General features: G+C 49.7%; 1 long non-coding RNA gene across 1 annotated transcript; it reads right to left on the minus strand.

Annotated features, from left to right (window-relative positions):
- Positions 1–818: 818 nt before the first annotated feature.
- On the minus strand, positions 819–14,845 carry LOC108527484 (uncharacterized). The gene is made up of 3 exons (XR_001884820.1): positions 14,702–14,845; positions 4,327–5,096; positions 819–1,827 (listed from the first exon to the last, which is right to left on the minus strand). It is a non-coding gene; the product is annotated as an uncharacterized LOC108527484 (long non-coding RNA).
- Between the last annotated feature and the right edge of the window lie 4,368 nt (positions 14,846–19,213).

Here is a 19,213-nt window from a genome sequence, read left to right on the forward strand (position 1 = left end):
TGCTAGCAAATAGCAAACATGTGTTTTCTAAATGGTTTACAGCCCTTAGCTCCCCTCTTACAAGTTCAATAGTAGAGAGGTCGTGGTGAGGGACAGAGAAGGAACGCCAGGCCTGGGTGCGCTGAAGAAACAACCCAACAGGAAACCTCCCAGGCCAGACCGCGCAGTGGCCTCCCAAACGTAGAGATGGAAGACAGGATTTTCTGGAATCACAGCAAAAGAAAGAAAAAGAAAGAAAAAGCCCCAGCTTTGAACATCTCGACAGCAAATTCAATGTCTAGTCTTTATGACTGAGCAAGTTCCCTAAAACTGCAAAGAGGTAAGCACATCAAAAAAAGCACTAAGTGTGAAACCCTGGGAATGTAAACACAGAAGAGACATCCTCCCTGTCCTCGAGGATCTCATAACAAAGGGGAAGGAAGATACCAGTTCAGGAGTGCTCTGAGCGTGGTGAAGGGCGATTCACCCCTATTTAATCAAGATAGCTAGGGAGGAAGATTCCAGTTGGGAATGAAAGATTAGATGGGCTCCCACCAGGTTGTGGAGCTCTGGGAACCAAGATAGTTAGGGAGGAAGATTCCAGTGGGAATGAAAGATTAGATGGGCTCCCACCAGGTTGTGGAGCTCTGGGAACCGAGATGGCACATGCAGCCGCTTTTCAGTTTGAATAGCAATTATCTTTCCAGTGTAATCAGGGTGCAAAGCTTATACCCCTCATAAAAGTTTGCTGAAGTTCAACTACAACTTCCAGATCAATGCTTGTCCCCAACCAACCCCCCACCTTTTACTTTGTCCCTCCCCCAAGGGGCTCAGGCCCACTACTGGGGGCATCTCAGCAGGACATAAGCCAAAATTAGGCCATCAGTATCGTGCTTTGGAACGGATTTCATTCTCAATTTTTGAATCCCTTGAATCGCTGTAGTATTCTTAGAACGGATGGTGTCCTTTATATAGCTTCTCATAAAAAGTGTCTGTGATTTGTCTGGATGTCCAGCACATTTTAACAAACTCAGGCCTCTAGACCTGAGAGCTGGATCATTGCTTCTACAACAAAGGAACACGAAGCTGAAGTTAGACACAGGGATGGAGCCAGTTCCTCTGGTCTCATGTGTGTGGGGCCCTTCCTGTGCCAATGAATCTACCTCTGCCACTCACCCCACCCCAGCTGCATCCCAATCAACAGACAGAGCTGGGTGTGGTGGCACTGCCTGTAGGCCCAGCTACTTGGGAGGCTGAGGTGAGAGGATCACTTGAGCACAGGAGTTGGAGGCTGCAGTGAGCTATGATCACGCCCCCCCTGCACTCTAGCCTGGGCAACATGGAAAGACCCCATCTCTAAAAAATAAATACAATACAATACAGACACCAAAAAAGAAGCACCAGAATTTACTTTGTTCTAAAGGATACAGGCTTTGGCAGTTCAACACTCGGGTCATGGGAGTTCTCAGAAAGTGTTTTGACATTTGCTCCCTAGCAGAGGAAAGCCATTTGTGAAACTATTTTTGAACAGCAAAACTAAAAAGGTGAGGTGCCATCTCAGATGCTCATTAGACATGGAGTCCAGAGCTGCTTTGGGGGGTAAGACAGAGACACTGTGCACTAAATACCAGAGCAAGCCCGAAGGACAGAGACCACAATCTGTGCAGCCACTCCACTTCTTTAGGAAACTCTATTGTAAAGACTTTGCAGCTGATGAACTCTCCTGTGTCATCTTCATATCATGAATCCTGATAAAGGTCTCCGGATGCCTGCTTCCCCAGCACCTCCACACAATAACAATTTCTTGCAGTTTCCATTTCCCTCAAACCTCCAACTGTTGCTGCCGCCCTGTGGAAGATGATCTTGTCTCAAATACTTCAAAGAAAATCTGAAGACGCCGGTCAGGAATTCTGACGCATCCTGACGCCATTTCACCAGAGTCTGTGTGCGGCTAATGTCACTCACCGCGTCTTCGTTTTTTTTTTTTTTTTTTTTTTTTTAACTAAAATGAGGGGCCTTTCTTCCCATCAAAAGGCAGCTCTTCTCTAGATGCTTCTGAGTAGCCCTGGCCCACCCAGCCTCCTCAGGCACTCCACTCCCTTTTTCCCTCTTTCTCATATAACCTCAGCCTTTTCTCGCAAGATGCCTCTCCACTGGCATCCATGCCTGCTCTCCTTTGCCCCTGGGAGCCCCCCGCCAGGATTTGGTCCCTTCCAGCTCCTTGCTCTGTCTTCCATCAGAGCTTTGTTTTGACTCATCTGGCCATCCATCCGTCCACTCTTCCTCAGCTCCACTCCTCACACCCCCCAGTCGGACATCCAGCCACTAAAACACTCTCCTTTCCTTTAGGCCAGCAGAGGCTTGCGCGTTGGTAAGCCTGCCATCTTGTTCGGTTTCTTTATGGCTCTTGGAAGCCTCGCACGCAGCTGACCATCTGTTCCTTCTTGAAACACCCACTCCCTGGCCTCCTGAGGAACCACTCTCTCTGTTTACCCTCTGACCCTCCGGCCACATCTTCTGAATTTCCTTTCAGAGCTCCTGCTCCTTCTCCCAGCCTGGTTTAAACACTGCAATTTTTCAAAATCCTGCTCCCACCTCACTTCAGTTCTCACTCTGTGATCTCTCCTCAAAGGTCTCACCCACTCCCATGGCTTCATATATGTTCACAATGCCAAATTTCCATCTCTTGACCCAATCTCTGCTCTGAATTCCAGCCCTCCAGATCAACTCCCAACTGCACATCCCCGTGGGAAGGTCTCCCATTGCCTCAACCTCAGAAGGTCCCAAGCAGTGCAGAGCCAGCCTCCTCCCAGCACGAGCTCCTCCCACTTCACAAAATGCTGCTTCCATGGGGAAGTCATTTGTGCTGAGGACAAACTCATCCTTGGTCCCTTGGTCCCTCCCCACTTGCATCCAACACGGCACTGAGTCCTACCCATTCTGGGTCCTAAGTATATTTCAACCTCATCCACTCTTCTCCATCTCTACTGTCTCTCACCTAACCAAAGCAACTATCATTTCCATGGCCTGACACTCCCAAGAGCATCCAACAGGCTTTCTTTCCCCCATCCGTGCTCCAAACAGCAGGAGCTGGGAGAACATTTACTTCCACAGACTTTAAGTCGCTGAACACTGTGATCTTTAGCGGGGTATCAGGCCTCATGCAGTCTCATCTCCAGCCAGCCCCCCGCTGGGACACATGCCCCAGACACAGGGCTGTAGTTTTCATCCTCTTGGGTGCCAAGCTTTCTCTGACCTGGGAGCTTTCTTTCATGGGTTTGCTGTGTCTCTAACCCTCTTCTTTCCTGCCCTCCTAATTCCCTTCTCCATCTCTCCTTCCCTCCTCTATCCAGTCCAACCAGGCCAATTCTTTTCGTACCTTAGAGTCTTAACTTGAATGTTTCTCTCTTAGGGACATTTTCCTGATGGCCAACATCCTTAGAAAAGTTGGTATCCTGTTATGTATTCATAACATTTCTCCAACTGTGTGATTGCAACTACCCAATTGTAATTACGTAATTACTTGTTTAAAGTGACATCTGGCTTTCTAAATGACCAGCTCCGTGAGAGCAGGGCCTGCACCTGGCTGGGCTCACCATTGCTTCCCTAAACCCTAGAGCAGGTCCTAACACTCTCAAGCCAGTAAATATTTGCCGAATGAGTTAATGAACCCTCAGCTCCCGTTATCGTGTGAGCAAGGGTTGCATCACACCTTTTCATGCACCTCTTCAGAGCCTCGAGGCCTTGTGACTCCTTAGTCTAGCTCTTCATGGGCTCAGGAGGATGGTTGCAAGTCCCAGTCTGCCCAGGAAGCACTCGCAGTCACCCTTGTTGCCCTGGCATAATTATTGCGACCCCCCCACCCCACGGTTCACTCTCAAAATGCCCTGGTTTGAACTATAAAAAATAGGCTAAACCTATGCTCTGACGGGCTTAATGCAGGCACAGTGTGAAAGAGGCCGCATGCCTCTTGCTCCCAGTGCTGGAGAGGTCACTGGTTGACACCACGGGTGATCTCACCCCTGGTGCATAAGTCCAAAGGCAGGGGAGTTAGCACCCCAACTGGAGAGGAGAGCCAGTCCCAGGAATCCCCCCTTTTCCATGGCGGAGGAGGCATCCCCGGAACTAGGTTGGTGTGGCTTCTCAGAGCCACAGTCCCAAACTCCCTGATACGAGCTCTCTCCCTCTCTTCTTTATCCCCATCCCCTCTTCCTTCTGCATCAGGCTTTGATTTCTTTGATTAAAATGAGGATTTACTTCCATGTGGCCCTAAAGGGAAGAATTAGAACTGAAGAGTAGGAGAGCAGGAACGTGAGAAGACACATTTTGGTTCAGTACACAGCCTACCTGACAGAGGCACACGTATGGAATTGTCTTCCTGGGGGAAGAGTTCTCTGTCACCATAGGTGTTCGGATGGAGGCTAGACAGTCACAGACAGGACTATTGCAAGGAAGAGCTCAGCATCCAGTTGGGCTGGTTTAGCTTTTCATTGCTTTCCTATTGAGGATTCTAAGATGCAATATTTAATGAAAAGTTATTTCACATGTCTACGTTGCTTAGAGAAAGTAATTGAAATGTGGAGAGAGATTTAATCGGCAAACCTTATCCGAAGTATTATTTCCCATGAATAGTTTGGCTCACCATGTGCTCAAAGAAGGGCAAAATGGCCAAAAGATCCCGACTTAACCATGAAAAATGGTACAATTATCCCCAAACATTTCCGGCTGACATAAATATGTACACCCCATCTAAAAAGTACAGCCATCCTGAAGGCCCCATTGGCTGATACTAGCAACCCATTTCTCTGAAATCAGATGATTTTTCTTTGAATGTATCATTTCTGAAGTAATAGGTTAATATTACTTTTAAGTTAATTTTTTTAAAGCTCTGTCTGAACATTCAAAGATAAAGTTCACATCACCCCCCTACACTAGCAAGATAGAGTTTGGTATTGTTTTCAAACACGAAGTCACTTTCCTTCTCAGGAAACTGGCCTGGGAGTGTCTCAGAGAAGTTAAATGCAGTGTGGACTCAGGCACAAAACCGAATAATGGCACGAGCCTCAGGAGGGAATGCAGACTGGCTCGGAGTACTTCGGTGGCTGCAGACACCGGCCCTGTGACGCGGGAGAGAAGATGCTTCCATCTAAGTCTATAAAACAAAACCCCAAGCCTCCAGCAAATTCAGGCCTGTAAATGTTGGAAGCAGTTTGCTGCAGTGATTAGGTTAAGGCTTCAAGGACACAGCTCCAGGAGGCTGCATGGGTGGCGGTGCCATGGGTCCAGAGCCAGGAGGGAGGGAAGGGGGGTGTATTCTTCCTGCCCAGCAGGCAAAGCAGTCCGACAGGTGGGCAGTGTCTCCAGCACACAAGCTGGGTTTTCAGGGCAGTGCTCCAGCACCAGCAAGGGTCTGGGGTGCTAGACAGGGAAACTGAGGCAGAGACCCACCCACACAAACTGGAACAACTTGGCAGAGGAAAAGAAGACAGAGGCAGAGACACATGTCAGTGCCTTCAGCGGGCGTGCAGGCACTCCAGCGCACCAGGGAGAATGATGACAAGACCAGGTCAGACCTCACCAGATAAGATTAGCCCAAGAACGAAGGGAAGAAAAATACCCAGGCGGGAACCCACAGAAATGTCAATGGAAGCAGCTAAGCAGGACACCCTTTGACACTTCTTGAGGCATGACTGGCATGTGCCTGGACCTTGTTTTTATTCGAGTGCCCATTTGCCATTCCCAGGGCCTATGTCCTCAGTCCACCTAGAAAGCCCCGGCTCCCAGGCCCCTCTGAAGTGCATTATTTTCCCCACTGCATGCACTTTTTGGCATCTGCTGGAGCTCGTGAAAGCATCCCTCTGAACTTTAAAAAGTTAATCAAGGAATAAAGGAGGGGGAGAAATGAGAATGAACCCAGCTGGCAGCACACTCAGCATTCATCATTAGATCAGCAGCTCCTCATTCATCGTTAGATCAGCAGCTCTCCCATCCACTTTCTCATAGCTGTTTGGTGCCAATTGCCTCAGAATCACGTGGACCCTGTTACAAGATTATAGTTCCCCTTAACTGCCCTATCGAGAACAACTTGAACATTACAAAACATCAAGTTTCCCTTTGAGATATTCTTTCAGGTCCTGCGTATCAGTGAAACTACTGACTCAGCTGGTCTGAAGGAACCTATGAGAAACTGACTCACCAAGGACGGCAGTTTCCACATCCTAATGAGTTGCCCCCCTTTTCCCGACCAATCAATGACTCTAATTGTCCAGTCCCTCATCCTCCACGATCCCCTTAAGGATCCCAGCCCAGACCTTCTCTGGGAGATGTATTTGAGGGTCTCCTCCCATCTCTTGGCTCAGCACCCTGTGATCACAAAACTCCCATCTCTGCTGCAAACCCTGCTGTCTCCGTGTCTTTGGTCTGTGACTGCACAGCCAGCATGTGAACCTGCTGGTCCTTTAACATTCTCATTGGAACCATTTCATGGAACAGCTTTTCCTTCAGATTGAACTTGTAACAGGGACCAGAGTCACTGCAGAATTCAACATTTGTCCTCCTTATTGCCCTCTTCTCTTTGATCAACCAGGTTTCATTTTCAACCCAGTTATCCAAAATGAGCACTGTGCTGTATTTTGAGCATTCATATGAGCACAAGCAGTGGACAAGAATTCTGTGAACATTGGTTCTCCAGCTCCAGAGCCCTCAGTCTCTCCTATATCCATCTCTTAACTTCTCACTGAAGGCACTACTTCCCTCACCTTTGTACGTTTCCTCCCCCTCGTGGAAACAATGATGCTTCTCATAGCATCATACTGGGATTACACTGCCAGTATCCACGTACATCTATTCAAAAAACCAGATGGAGGCAGCCTGGTAACGACGATGGTCTGGCCTAAAATGATCTACGTCTAGAATTTATAAGTGGAAGAGAGCCCTGAATGTACCTTAGTTTAATTCCTGTATTCAGAAATATGAGGATTAAGAATTAAAGGGGCCGGTCGGGCGCGGTGGCTCAAGCCTGTAATCCCAGCACTTTGGGAGGCCGAGACGGGCGGATCACGAGGTCAGAAGATCGAGACCATCCTGGCTAACACGGTGAAACCCCGTCTCTACTAAAAAAATACAAAAAACTAGCCGGGCGAGGTGGCGGGCGCCTGTAGTCCCAGCTACTCGAGAGGCTGAGGCAGGAGAATGGCGTAGACCCGGGAGGCGGAGCTTGCAGTGAGCTGAGATCCGGCCACTGCACTCCAGCCTGGGATACAGAGCAAGACTAGCTGCTAGCTAGTGGCAGCAATGGAACTAGAATCCAAATCAAATTTTTTTCCATCTCACATACTCCCAATTTTTACAGAACAGATAAGAGAAAACTCATGGCACCACTTGGAAAGTGGTTACTCCAGATAACTTCCTCTCCAGCTCGTGTCCGTCCACCAAATAACTGCCAGTCACATTTGACAATGTACAAATCAACATTCACCCGGCACTTTCTGTGCACAGGGACTCTGGGGAAAACAGGAGAGTAAGATGAAGCCGTTCCAGTCCATGGTTCAAGAGCTCATGATCTAGTTGGAAAAGCGAGACCTTCATCCAATAGGTCTGTCAAGCGACCACACGCCAGGCACTGCTGGAGACACTGACAAGGCATGAGCTAAGCAGACTTGAGGTGGGACACGGACCCCACGAAAGCAAGGCAAATAAACCGGCAAGAAGAGTTCAGATGGAGCCCATTAGGGGTAGTGTGAGGGAGAATGGCCACTCGCAAAGATGGGGAGGCTGGAGGCCAGCTCTTCTCACAGGTGTGATACTTGAGTCGGTGTGTTTGGAGAAGAAATAGTCAGCCTGCAAAAACCTGGGAGAAGAGATTTCCTGGGCCAAGGGACAAGGAGGCACAGGCCAGAGGACCAAGTAACCAAGGAGGAGGAAGGTGCGAGTTGAGCTCAGAGAGTCAGGCATAAAACCAGGACAGGCCAGATTCCTTTGGCCTAGGTGAGGAGTTTGGGTTTTTTTTCTAAGGGACCAGAGGGCTTTATGCAGAGGAGAGACATCATCTGACCATCATCCCAAAGCTAAAACAGAAGTCCACATGTAGACTGTGACAAATGAGTGTGCTGCCACCACAAAGGGACAGCGGAGAGGCCAGCTGGGGGTGGCGGACGTGAGAAGGGGGACAAGGTCACCACTGAACCATCACGAGGAAGGCATGTGTTTGTTTGCCTGTTTCGGTGTCTGACCACACATTTGCTTATTTCCAGTCTTGGGAGGAATGGCAGCCTTTTTGTGATCCCAGTTACTTTTGTACTTCCCTCCCCAGTGCTGAAATATACAGGCCAAATAATTTCCTTAGCGTTCCTATTGGGGGTGGGAGCATGTGGAAGATGTTGCTAATTTGGGAAGAAGAGGAAAAGCTTTCCAAGAAGTAGGAAGAACATGCACAGAGATGCCCGGACAAGAGGCTTCATGCAAAGCTGGGGGGATGAACCCCAAGAGGTAAAATGCACGACCTGAAGTTTCCCACCAGGCCCGGAGCAGAGTGGGTGGCTGGGGAGGCCACCGAGGTGGACTTCTGGCCCTCAGCAGTGCAGCTGAGGGTGCTGCTTTATCCTGAGAGTATAGTGGGTTTCCACGGAAATCAATGCCTAGGAGTGAGGGATTGGGTGTGCCTGTTAAATGTCATTCAGGCTGTGGTATGGGGACAAGCCTGAATATGAGACAGAATGGAATGGGTGAGGCTGTCTGGGGGATGTGATTCAGGTGAGAATCAAGCAGCCCTAGGATGGACCAGAGGTCATTCACCAAACCTCAGAGCGACATCCAGAATGTCACACTGCTCTCTTCGCATGGGCCAGATAAAAAAATATTAAAAGTAAAATAGCCAGACGCTCAGGGCCTCACTTTGTGGACGATGATTTAGCACGTAACATGGAGCACTTCCAACACAACCACATGCTAGGCACTTTCCACCTGTTGTCTTATTTGAGACTCACAGCAGTCCTGACAGTAGATAGAGACTATGTCAGGAAAGAGGTCCTGGAAGCACAGTCATGGCTGTTAGAGCCTGGCCGAGGTGGCCACGTGGTCCCCACGGCATCTCAGCAGACGCCTTGCCCTGTTCACAGGGGAGTTGGGGGAAGCAGCCTTTAAAAGAATGCTGGGGTTTCCATCGGGTTTCAGACGTCAGGAAGTCCACGGCTAGGTCCTGGCACCCTCAGCCTGAGCCTTCCCAGGCTCCCCTTAACTCCCTTCCTGTCCAAATTCCTCACTGACAACCTCCTCAGCTTTCTTATTTTCCAACCCTGAAGAGCAAGAGCAAGAGAGAGAGGTATTAACAAAAGGTGCCTTTTTCTGTCTGCAGAGCCCTCCCTAGGCTCGGAAACCCCGGTTGCAAGGAAGTCTCTTGAACCTCACCACCCTGCCCCTCGCTTTCCGCCAGGCTGTGGGAAGCGGATGCCTCCTCAACATTTTGCACAGTCTTAAGGACACATCATGGCTGCTCTCCATGTATCCCATTTTTTTAATGCACCCTCATGCCCCTTGAGTCATGAAGTGTAACATCCTCTTCAAGTTTTCCCAAAAGAACCAACTTACACAAAAGCATCAGTGAGTAACGTGGACTTTACAAATCGGTGTGTCTATTCCAATCTCAGCAGGAAACCTCAATGTCCACACAGGACACGCCCTTTGTTCTACGTCCCTTCTCATCTGCTTGACTCTTGGGTGAGGGGGCAGCATGGTCTCTGTCTCCCCTCATCCCCTGCCACCCTCTGCACAGCATCCATCCTGGCAGGCTCCGTCCCGAAAGCAGAGTGATTCAGCCTTCCCATTCCTCACCCGGCCTCACCTCCCCAAACCCGGCAGTCCTTCAAGAAAGGGACACTCCATCTCAGCCATAGGCAGAAGACAGGCGTGGCCATACCTTATAAACAAGGGTCTTTCCATTTTACTATTTTGTTTTTACATCTGGCTCTGCACAGAAATCCAGGGTTGGGCTTCATTTTTGCTCAAAGGTAAGTGTCTTCTGCGAGGGTCCATGTTGCAGGAGATGTGTGAAGACCACCAGCCGTGGCTTCCAAAGTGCGTTAACCCTGACTGGCCCTCACTCTGAGGATTTATGCCCTTCCCAGCTCCAGACCCAAGGGGTCTTACTTAAGAGGAAGGGGTCATCAGCGTTTGAGCAAAACGTCTAATAATTTTCCCCCGACAAGAATGCAAGCTGAGGGTATTTTGAGGACAGAAAGCAAGTAAAGAGAGTGGGCTCAAAGGACATTCCCAGAAAGCATCTGGGGAATAACGAGATGTGACGGGGATCTGGGAACGCTCAAGAAACGCTGGGCGACAGGATCTCCTTCGTGGATCCCCTTAAAGCCGCGGTGTGGCCATATCACTGCTCACTTCCGGGCTCAGTGTGTGTGTGTTTGTCAGAAGCAAAGGTGCACCTGCCCCGGGGTGGGTGACAGACAGAGCCCCCAAGCCATAAGGAAGCCAGTTGGGCTTCTCCGGGGGCACTGTCCCTGAATGAGGGACTCTGCTGGCACCTGACTGTGATGTTTGCTTATAGGTCATGGTCAGTTGCAATTAATTAGCTTAGGCAGTAAATCATAACCTAAGAGCACCCACTAAATATCCCTCCAGGGCCAGGCTACTTGTCACCCGTGAAATGAATTATTCAAGCTTCTTCATGAACAGGGACGTTCCATTCTGAATAGGTAAGAAGTCAGTCCCCAAATCATACTGTGGATCCCTTTCCTTCTATAAGGGTTTTATAAGTTTTAGCTCCCCCTGCCATTAAAAAACAAAACAAAAAAATTCTCCCAAGATTTAGAAGAAAGAATGATTGTCTCTTGTCTTCTGAGTCTTCATTTCCATCTCAGGGTTTTCTTATTTTTAGTCCTTTCTCAGAGCCCACACTTCAGCCAACCACATTTTCTCTCTGACAAACGTGAATAAAGCAAAACTGTCCAAAAACAACCCAAGAAGATCCTTGTCTTCCAGGCAGAAAGACCAGGGAGGTCCTGCGTTGGAGCCCCGGCTCAGCCCTGAATCCCTCCTGCGCCCGGACAGCTCCGGGATGGAGAGCACTCACTGACCCTCCCCCAGCCCTCTCCGTCTTTTCTTAACCTCAGTCCACCTGAAAAAGCTGACATGTTTCAAGGACTTTAATCATCTGATTAAACGTGGAAAAGTGCCAAAGAAAAGCCAATTTTATGAAGTCTAGGTTTTGAGCCCCTTGCAGCTCATCCAGCGTGTGCCTTTCCGGGGTATTGTCTGGGCTCTCCACCGACAAAGTTCAACTTTTAAAATCTGCAATAACCTTGTTGTATCTGCCCTTCTTTTGGGAAGGATCTTAGCAACAAGGGTCACAAATTCAAATAACAACAGGGACCAGGCAGGAGACGTAAACTGGCCCAAGCTGTCACCATCAGCCTCTCTAAGGAAAAGAGGACAGGGCCTCTGGGCACGCTGGGGCCCGTTCCTCAGTCCCAGCCTCTTCTCACCACAGGGACACACATGCCCAAGGCCTTTTCTCTTTTCCAGAGAAGCCAGAAAAAATTTTTTTGTATGAAAGTTTCTCATTTTAAAATGTGTCTAAGCAATTCAAATGGTCTTAAAATGCTGCGGGAACCAAATCCCACACCTGTGCTGCTTGGGGTCTGCCTGCGAGGGGCTGGTGTGTTTTGTGGTTCAGCACCAGAGCCCCCCATGCGTCCCCACCCCAAGGGGAGGCACAACTGTCCCAGAGCACGAACCATCCCAGCACCTTTCCACCAAGGTGCACAGTCACGGCACCCCCGCGCCTTCCCTCTGCCTCTCTTTTGAGAAACGCTGAAGGCTTTTTCTGAAATTGGCTATTGATCTGATTGTCATTCAGACTCACGCTTGCATTAATGCTCTCTTTAGTAAAGAATTGTCCTTTTGCTTTTTTCCAGAAGGATGGAAAGGAAGGTGGACAGAGGGGGCAGATAGGTTTTATTTCTGAATTACAGCTCAAGGTTCGGGTGCTTCATAGCCAGAAAACTCCCTGAAGTAGCTTAGATGGAAGTACAAAAGATAAGATTTTTAAATCTGTTCTTTTCAGTTCAGTACAAGGAACATTAATTCTGCCTTTAACCGCACAGACCTAACTCTGTGTCCAGGACCATCCGGCTCTCCCATCCCCAGGTTGGACCCCAGTCAGGTGGAGCATTTTGCTGTGGGAAATTTTATCTCAGGGATTCTTTTGTTTCTGGAGGACAGCTTTTTAAAATAGCCACATAAAATGAGGAAAACGACTGAAGTCATTGGCATGATGTCTGTCTTTTAGAAAGAGTGCCACCTGGCACACGAGGGCCTCACAGGCCAGAGATGTGTCACTTCTTGGCCTGCACAGGTTTTATGTCTTGGGGGCCTACAACCAAGGCTGACTTTAGGCACCAGATCCCTCAGGTGGGACCCCCAGAAGTGCCCCGATCTTTACTGGAGGACTCGTGTCCCATCTGGGCCAGCCTGGGCCTTGCTTGGAAGCGTGAAGTTGTAACATACCCTGGCAGAAAAAAATAGGAACTTATATCTTGACTGACATAAATGTGAGCTTTATTAAGTGTGCAAAAGAAAACACTTAGAATTGTTCACTAAGGCAACCGTCTGAGGACATACCATTTACACACTGCTTTAAATTATAAAAGACTGGACCTGTCTTAGTGTAACTATTTGCCTTTTACAAAAGTACTCCCCCAGACATTATCTCACTTGATCCCTGCAAAACCCTCCAAGAGAGAAGACACTGCTGGGCTCCCCCTGCTCCTGTTTTGCCAGTCAAGATAGAGAGGTGGCCTGTCTAAGGCTCTGTCGTCAAAGCTGTGCAAACAGAGAGCTAAATACTAACTCAGGGCCTGTGGCTCAGGGGCTACGGCTTTTTCACCTTCCCTTGGTGGTCTTTGGGTGCAAGAGCCTGCACCCAACCTAAACATTTATAAGAAAGTGCAACAATTCCTATTGCAAGGAATATTTTGCTCCTATTGCAAGGAATATTTTGCTGAATGGGTTATTGCATCTCAGCAAACACACTTTAGGGAGTGACGGAACAAAATCAGAACCTAATGTGGAAGATAACATCAGAGTCCATGAGATATTAGACATCCATGCCTGAACCACTGTGATGGAACAAAATCAGAAACCAATGTGGAAGATAACATCAGAGTCCATGAGATATTAGACATCCATGCCTGAACCAGGGAGCACCTCTGCCTTCAGCAGACATCAGTTGTCGACAAAAGACATGTCATCAAGTAAAAAAAAAAAAGTTCAGTGGCAAAACGAGTCCTGAAAAGAACTTAGAGAAAGAGAAACCAGCGTGCTGTGTTTGGTAGCAACAAGTCTGCCAGCGGGGTCTGAGAGACAGAGAGAGGGGCGTCAGTATGGAGAAGATTAGGCCAAAGAGACAGAAATGCCAGGAGCCTCCAAAATCTGACTGGCCACTGTAGTTTCAGCATATACAAGTCAAAGTCACCAAAACTTTTAAGCCAGCGTCTGCTAACCAAATGTGCCTGAGGCGGGAGTCTCCATCAACAGAGGTTTGTTTAACCAGAGGTTGGGGATGTGCCCAGGAAAGTCATGAGTTACAGGAGTATCTGTGATCTCAGCTTTCCAAAGACGGTTGTGGAGACTCAGTAAAGGGGGAAAAAAAAACCCAGCAGGAAGGAAGGGAGGGAGGGGAGGCACTAAGACAAACGGCTACACTTCCTTGTGAACAATTCGTGACAGAGGCCACGTGAGAACCTGCCTGATCGATGAGGCTGTGACACAGGGTCGTGAAACTGCAGCTGTCTGTCTGGGAACAGAAGAAAGGTGGTATTGTGTGACTCACTTCACAGGCGCAACTTTGCCTTTGGCACACTGAGTTTGGGGGGGGTCCCAAGATTTTATTTTCTTCTACAAGACTAATTTGCACCTTCTGCAACGCATGTATGCTAAGTGCTGGATGAAAACACAGGGCCTCTAACGGATTCTGAACAGAGAAAGGCTCATACTTTATAAGGACTAGAAATAAATTAACAGGATACAGAGCCAGAGCATGGCAGGGAGGCACTGTGAGATAGGAAAATGAGAGGTCGTTTTGCTGAGCCCTAGATGACATCTGCAGGAGGCAGGAGCTGACTGTGGGTTCTGAGGCAGGTGGCCAGCCAGCAGGGCTGTGGAGTCTAAGGCAGGTGACCAGCCATGACTGTGGGGTCTGGGGCAGGTGGCTAGCCATAGGCAGCACAGCAGGGCTGGAGGCAGACGTGGCTTTCGCCTGTTTTCTAATTCTAACTGTTTTGTGGAGAGTAGATTGGAGTCAGGCAGGCAACCAAGAAAAACAGTCAGTGCGGCCCACTCGAGAGATGCCTTGGCCCAGCAGGGCTGTGAGAATGGGGGCGTGGGTGGTGGACCTGAGCCCTGGGGCCTCTTCGCCCTTTCCTCATTGCAGATGGGCTACTCAAGAGACAGAAGCCAAACAGGTTAGACAGACGCTGCCGCCCAGGCCCAGGATCTCCCTAGAGACACCGTCTTCTCCTTTTCTCCGCCAGCTGGCCAGGCCGGTCAGCAAGACCAGACTCGTTTCTGCTGGCTGAGGCTTGGCCGCACCCTAAATGTGCAGAGTGCCAGCCTGATGTGGGAGGGAAGGATGAACAGGGTGGACTGGGCCTCCTGCCATGCCTTGCACCCCACCTCTGCCCGCTCCCTGCCCTTCCGGGCAACTGGACCCCACCCTGCAAGCTGGCCCCTCCAGCTCTCCTCATTTACACCAAACACGTGGCTGGGGAACTGCGGAGCATGAAGAGGGAGGAGTTCGACAGTTTGCCGCTCTCTCGACCTTCCCTCTCCCCCAGCCCCGGCCTGTGGCCTGCAGCCCTGCTGGCGCTAAACTTCCCTGGTTACTGTCCCTCCCTCCAACTGCTGCGGAACCACCTGTAACTGCCTGCACTTCCAACTGCCACCAGCAACTGCCCCTGCAACTGCCACTGACTCAGAACCTCCTCAGGGTTCTTGCTGAGATCCAAGCTGTGCTCAGCCGCTCCACCCATCTTTTTCTTCTTACTCTCCTTGAGCTCTCCAGTCTCAGCCCAGACCTCGTGGGTTCTCTGAAGGTTTACTGGGGCTGAGGGCTGGCAGTTATCTTCACGTGTGGATCTTGAGCTTCCTCAACACCCAAGCCTTTTGAAGAACCACCGAAATATGCATCAAAAACAGCTCAGGATCACACGACAGTCTTTCTTAAAAAGAATATTTTGCTATGGAAGCAGAAAATCAAGTATCACACATTCTCACGTAAAGGTGCTCTGAAGCCAGCTCTGCCCTGGATAGCTGCCCTCTCCCTGCCGAGCTCACCGGGCCTCCTGCTGGCCTGCCAGGTCCTCTTGTCACTTGATACATCATTTCATCCTCCCCCTGGATACCACACTCGCTCCTCTTCATAGCCAAATTTCTTGAAAATTTTGCTGTTAGGCGCCAGGAGTTTATTGTATCGCTTTGAGACTCGGTCTAAGCAGCTCATTCTAAGGCTCTGTTTACGTTTTGTATTGTCAAGCTCTGTAACACACGATGGCGCGACGAAGACAAATTTAGACACTACACCTTTAAGGAATTCAGGGGGACCTAGGCAAAGCACTCTGGGAAAACACAGAAGGAAGCAACCAGCAGCCTAGAAAGGTCTGGAGGGTCCTCTAAAGAAAAGGGGCTTGAGTTAAATTGGGTAAATGAAGAGGAAGTCCCCAAGAAAGAAAATGGGAAAGACGACAATGATGGCTTTCATTGTGAAGACGGTGGAGTGTCTATCAGACAGCAAGGCCGAGATCACGGCTGGCTTCAGAAGGGCCTGGAGCCGCCACCTGGAAACCCCCAGCACTGTCCAGGTCTTGACTCTGCTCCTCTCTGAGCATGCATTTCCTTCTCTTCTCTCCATGACCGGCGTCCCGATGGCCCTGGGCTGCCCCACAGCTCCTGAGTCTGCACATCACATGCCCAACAGAGGGGGGCTGGCTTTCTTGATACTAATTCTTGTACCAAGAAGGATTCATGTACAGTCAAGGCTCCACCCTGACCTGATTAAGTATGGCTAAAGGGATGGAGTCAGCCCGAACACGCCAGCCAGGCCCACGCTGGTAGAGGGGCATTGTGGCCTCCAAGTGAGGCAGGCAGTGGGCTGAGCCCCCAGCCATCAGAGATGGATAATAGACTGGAGCTACCACAGAGCAGGTTTTGATTTTGAGTCTTTGCCCCTATAATAAGCTATCTCTGAACCGGGAGAAACAAACTCCCTCTTGGGTCTTTGCCACTAGGCTCTCTGGGAACCGCTACAGTAAGAACGAGCATGGATCTGGGCAGATCCGGAGGCTCGGCCCTCCCTGCCTGCCTCCTGGGTGTCTGGCTTGATGTCTGGGTCCAGACGTGGGGGGCAAGGGAGAGCTTTTGCCTTGGCCCCTGAAGGTTCTCTGAAAAATAAACTGACATGAGGCAGATCGATTAATAGGATAAAATGCATACAAATTTATTTAACGTGTATCCACAGGAGCCTTCAGAAAGAAGTCCCACCCCCCGGTAAGGTATGGAAGTTTCTAGACCATCTTGAGGTTATAGAAAGAATGCAGGCTCAGAGCATGGCCAAAACCAGGTTTTAGAGACAGGACAGGTTATGGCCAGCAAAGCTGGTCTAGATGAAGCCCCTCATAATATAGCCCCAGATGAAACAGATGGTAAATGTTTCCTTTCAGACCTTTGGAAGTGTCAGTGTGTCAGCCTCCCTTAGATTGGGGAAAGGCCTAGAAATGGAAGGCCTGACTGCAACAACGGAGATTCTGTACAGAGGCAAGTTTCCCCCACAAGACAGGTTTGCAGGGCCATTTCAGTCTGCTGGCCCTACAGCAGCCATTTCAAAAGAAGTCAAAGAAATATATTTTGGGGTAAAATAAGTCAACTTTCTTCAATGATCAGTCACTCATTTGGTGGTGCTGTTGTTCCCAGGACTAGGAACCCTCCCAAACCCTTCCTAATGCCACCTCCCTACAGGAAGCTGCTATGAACAGAGGCTCCCATGCTGGCCAAAGCCGTGCCGGGCTTCCGCAGAGAGCACTGCCAGGAATCTCCCTTAGCCATTTCCGACACTGGATGGGTGCTCTGCCCTGGACAGCTGCCAGGGTGTTGCCAAAGCCTGCCACACCCAGTGGACCCGCTGTGTTTCTGATGCAGACGACCCTGTCTCTGTCCTGGAGTCACGCGGGACCAAACTGTGCAGATGCTTTTCCTATACTTTCAGGGAGTGGGGCCCCACCTTGCTCCTTTCCCCATGCATGGAAGGGTGCATTCCTAAAACTGAACCCTATCTGAATGACCACAACACCCCTGACACATAGGTACTTCAGGTAAAACTGTAGGCTTTACACACGCCACATGTTGTAACGGGTATTGACCCCCCAACACATTAGAGTGGGTGCCCATGGGATAAATGGGAGTGGAGGCTAGGGAGAAAGCAGGAAAGATGAGAAATGAGGTGCAGGGGTCTTGCACAGACCAGGGATGATAATGGGCCAAGAACCAAAGAGTATGAATAATTCAGCCTCATCTTCCTGGGGCTACCCCAGCAGAGGTGTTGTCTCTGCTCTCACCATATCCTACATAGGTCTGTCCCTGGCTTCTGCAACCTTCTGAGACTATGCTAAGAAGTCCCTTCAGCTAAGGAGGCCTTTGTGCTGAGAGCTGGCAGTACCTGGGAGCGCTTGGTCCCATGAGCAGCCCACAGCCAGTGGTGACGACAAGGGGTGCAAGTGTTGAAAAGCCCCGCACCAGGACTGCAGAGGAACTTGGGCCCCAGGGCTCCCCGTGGACCCACCGCAGCTGACACAGCACTTGTATCAGCATCCTGGCGTGGCTCCTTCCCAGCTGGCATCACCTACTCTGATTTCTCCTGGGGGAACTTCCTTAACATATCGTTTGCACCTAAGACTCTGTCTCTGGTGTGCTTCTGAGAGAAGCCACCTAAAACTATTTACAGGATGAAAAAAACTAAAATTTTTTTATGCATGCGAAGAATAAAATGTACTTTCCTGTAACTCCATTTAGATTTAGAGACCTCACCTCCCCCACACTGAATGAACTGCTCAGCCAATTACAGGTCTGTTCCCAGTGGTATGCTGGCAAGCCAGGATTTCCAGGGAGGAAAAGAGGAGAAAAGAAAACGTCCTTATTTCTAATATTTCCTAATTTTCATGATATAAATGGGAGTGATATAAATTCCCACCTGTGGCCAATCCCAAGCTACAGATATGATGTCCCTGCACTGGGGCAGGGTGGCGTAGAAAAGGTTGCAAATGCCAGGCCCTCGCAAGCCCGGGGAGCCCGCCATAGCATGGCACCTTCCCTCGCCAGCCCCTCCCTGGGAATTTGTCTAAGCTGCTGTGAGCCATGGTGCTGGCTGTGGTGACCGTCCACTTCGAGTCCCGTGTCCCCAGGGTCTTTCCTCATGCGTGGCCACATGGCCCCACAGGTCTGATGGCGCTGTGTGCTACTTCCAAGACACATGGGCTGTCAGTGACTCTGTTTTCAAACTGCAGCAAGAGCTCGGAGACTTTTCCCTCTGGGTCTTGCTGCAGTGCTGGGGGTGCACCCAGGAAGCAGGGCATGTCGCCTTCTTCCTCTCCTTCCCCACACTTGGAGAATCTGCTCTGGGGATGGGTGGCCAGATAGGGTGGGGGACGCCTCACTTTCCTTGTGAATGCTTCTCAGCTCTCTCTTCTCAGCACTTTGCCCAGTCACTTCTTCCTTTGGGAGACTATGATTAAAATAACTTTCATTCATTCACTGCTAGACACTCGGGTTTACAGTGAATTAGAAAAACAAGCTTCCTACCTCCAAGGAGCTTGGGTTTAGTTCCTGTTCCCTGTTCAAGAGTTTCAGCCATGCTAAAAAGTCCCTTACTGCTTGGGAAAGCATTCCAGGCAGAGAAAAGGGCAATTGCAAAGGCACAGAGGCAGAAACCGACCTGGTATTTAAGGAAAAGAAAGAAAGCCTGAGAGAGTGACAGAGACATTTTACAAGGGTAGTGGCAGAGTGGCATGAATCAGAGAGGGGTAGAACCAGAGCTGCAGGGTGAGCAGTCCAGGGAGAGGAGGCAGGGCTATCATTCCAACTGCAAAGGGAAATGAAGGTTTAGAAGATGTAGAGTGACATCATTGTATTTATATTTTTATAAGATTACTGAAGCCACTTTGTACTGGAAGCAGGGAAA

This window comes from Rhinopithecus bieti, unplaced genomic scaffold, assembly GCF_001698545.2.
Source record: "Rhinopithecus bieti isolate Rb0 unplaced genomic scaffold, ASM169854v2 scaffold_4654, whole genome shotgun sequence".
NCBI classification, from domain to species: domain Eukaryota; kingdom Metazoa; phylum Chordata; class Mammalia; order Primates; family Cercopithecidae; genus Rhinopithecus; species Rhinopithecus bieti.